Raw genomic sequence first — 3177 nt, forward strand, 5'->3', positions numbered from 1 at the left:
GTGCGTGCGTGCGTGCGTGCGTGCGTGCGTGCGTGCGTGCGTGCGTGCGTGCGTGCGTGCGTGCGTGCGTGCGTGCGTGCGTGCGTGCGTGCGTGCGTGCGTGCGTGCGTGCGTGCGTGCGTGCGTGCGTGCGTGCGTGCGTGCGTGCGTGCGTGCGTGCGTGCGTGCGTGCGTGCGTGCGTGCGTGCGTGCGTGCGTGCGTGCGTGCGTGCGTGCGTGCGTGCGTGCGTGCGTGCGTGCGTGCGTGCGTGCGTGCGTGCGTGCGTGCGTGCGTGCGTGCGTGCGTGCGTGCGTGCGTGCGTGCGTGCGTGCGTGCGTGCGTGCGTGCGTGCGTGCGTGCGTGCGTGCGTGCGTGCGTGCGTGCGTGCGTGCGTGCGTGCGTGCGTGCGTGCGTGCGTGCGTGCGTGCGTGCGTGCGTGCGTGCGTGCGTGCGTGCGTGCGTGCGTGCGTGCGTGCGTGCGTGCGTGCGTGCGTGCGTGCGTGCGTGCGTGCGTGCGTGCGTGCGTGCGTGCGTGCGTGCGTGCGTGCGTGCGTGCGTGCGTGCGTGCGTGCGTGCGTGCGTGCGTGCGTGCGTGCGTGCGTGCGTGCGTGCGTGCGTGCGTGCGTGCGTGCGTGCGTGCGTGCGTGCGTGCGTGCGTGCGTGCGTGCGTGCGTGCGTGCGTGCGTGCGTGCGTGCGTGCGTGCGTGCGTGCGTGCGTGCGTGCGTGCGTGCGTGCGTGCGTGCGTGCGTGCGTGCGTGCGTGCGTGCGTGCGTGCGTGCGTGCGTGCGTGCGTGCGTGCGTGCGTGCGTGCGTGCGTGCGTGCGTGCGTGCGTGCGTGCGTGCGTGCGTGCGTGCGTGCGTGCGTGCGTGCGTGCGTGCGTGCGTGCGTGCGTGCGTGCGTGCGTGCGTGCGTGCGTGCGTGCGTGCGTGCGTGCGTGCGTGCGTGCGTGCGTGCGTGCGTGCGTGCGTGCGTGCGTGCGTGCGTGCGTGCGTGCGTGCGTGCGTGCGTGCGTGCGTGCGTGCGTGCGTGCGTGCGTGCGTGCGTGCGTGCGTGCGTGCGTGCGTGCGTGCGTGCGTGCGTGCGTGCGTGCGTGCGTGCGTGCGTGCGTGCGTGCGTGCGTGCGTGCGTGCGTGCGTGCGTGCGTGCGTGCGTGCGTGCGTGCGTGCGTGCGTGCGTGCGTGCGTGCGTGCGTGCGTGCGTGCGTGCGTGCGTGCGTGCGTGCGTGCGTGCGTGCGTGCGTGCGTGCGTGCGTGCGTGCGTGCGTGCGTGCGTGCGTGCGTGCGTGCGTGCGTGCGTGCGTGCGTGCGTGCGTGCGTGCGTGCGTGCGTGCGTGCGTGCGTGCGTGCGTGCGTGCGTGCGTGCGTGCGTGCGTGCGTGCGTGCGTGCGTGCGTGCGTGCGTGCGTGCGTGCGTGCGTGCGTGCGTGCGTGCGTGCGTGCGTGCGTGCGTGCGTGCGTGCGTGCGTGCGTGCGTGCGTGCGTGCGTGCGTGCGTGCGTGCGTGCGTGCGTGCGTGCGTGCGTGCGTGCGTGCGTGCGTGCGTGCGTGCGTGCGTGCGTGCGTGCGTGCGTGCGTGCGTGCGTGCGTGCGTGCGTGCGTGCGTGCGTGCGTGCGTGCGTGCGTGCGTGCGTGCGTGCGTGCGTGCGTGCGTGCGTGCGTGCGTGCGTGCGTGCGTGCGTGCGTGCGTGCGTGCGTGCGTGCGTGCGTGCGTGCGTGCGTGCGTGCGTGCGTGCGTGCGTGCGTGCGTGCGTGCGTGCGTGCGTGCGTGCGTGCGTGCGTGCGTGCGTGCGTGCGTGCGTGCGTGCGTGCGTGCGTGCGTGCGTGCGTGCGTGCGTGCGTGCGTGCGTGCGTGCGTGCGTGCGTGCGTGCGTGCGTGCGTGCGTGCGTGCGTGCGTGCGTGCGTGCGTGCGTGCGTGCGTGCGTGCGTGCGTGCGTGCGTGCGTGCGTGCGTGCGTGCGTGCGTGCGTGCGTGCGTGCGTGCGTGCGTGCGTGCGTGCGTGCGTGCGTGCGTGCGTGCGTGCGTGCGTGCGTGCGTGCGTGCGTGCGTGCGTGCGTGCGTGCGTGCGTGCGTGCGTGCGTGCGTGCGTGCGTGCGTGCGTGCGTGCGTGCGTGCGTGCGTGCGTGCGTGCGTGCGTGCGTGCGTGCGTGCGTGCGTGCGTGCGTGCGTGCGTGCGTGCGTGCGTGCGTGCGTGCGTGCGTGCGTGCGTGCGTGCGTGCGTGCGTGCGTGCGTGCGTGCGTGCGTGCGTGCGTGCGTGCGTGCGTGCGTGCGTGCGTGCGTGCGTGCGTGCGTGCGTGCGTGCGTGCGTGCGTGCGTGCGTGCGTGCGTGCGTGCGTGCGTGCGTGCGTGCGTGCGTGCGTGCGTGCGTGCGTGCGTGCGTGCGTGCGTGCGTGCGTGCGTGCGTGCGTGCGTGCGTGCGTGCGTGCGTGCGTGCGTGCGTGCGTGCGTGCGTGCGTGCGTGCGTGCGTGCGTGCGTGCGTGCGTGCGTGCGTGCGTGCGTGCGTGCGTGCGTGCGTGCGTGCGTGCGTGCGTGCGTGCGTGCGTGCGTGCGTGCGTGCGTGCGTGCGTGCGTGCGTGCGTGCGTGCGTGCGTGCGTGCGTGCGTGCGTGCGTGCGTGCGTGCGTGCGTGCGTGCGTGCGTGCGTGCGTGCGTGCGTGCGTGCGTGCGTGCGTGCGTGCGTGCGTGCGTGCGTGCGTGCGTGCGTGCGTGCGTGCGTGCGTGCGTGCGTGCGTGCGTGCGTGCGTGCGTGCGTGCGTGTGTGTGGGGTGAGAATGAGCGTTAATGTTCAGGATTATTGGAAGGTGAAGGGGGTGGAGAATAACTTATAGGAAAAGATGGAGGAGAAGATGAAGATGGTGGACGAGGATGCGGATCTAGCGGAAATGGCTGTAGGTGGAGAGGGAAGGGGGGTAGATCTTCTAAATCTAAATATTGTGACAGTACTCTATGGGTTATCCGATGGAATACCCCGCGCGAAAGAGAGACGGAAGATAGTAGCTCCATCATTTCTAGAGCTTCGCGCAGATCACTCCGTTGCTGACAAGATCGACATGCCACTACAACGGGGGACCGATTTTAGAAATTCTGACGATAATTAATATCCACCGAAATTATTGCGATTTTGACAAGGTGAAAATATGTCTGTCCGGACTTATTTGAAATTGAGAAAACCGGATAATAAAACAATGACTCACTGTTA

The sequence above is a fragment of the Odontomachus brunneus genome, unplaced genomic scaffold (assembly GCF_010583005.1).
Source record: "Odontomachus brunneus isolate Ranch 3 - 2012 unplaced genomic scaffold, Obru_v1 Obru_scaffold_034, whole genome shotgun sequence".
Lineage (NCBI taxonomy): Eukaryota > Metazoa > Arthropoda > Insecta > Hymenoptera > Formicidae > Odontomachus > Odontomachus brunneus.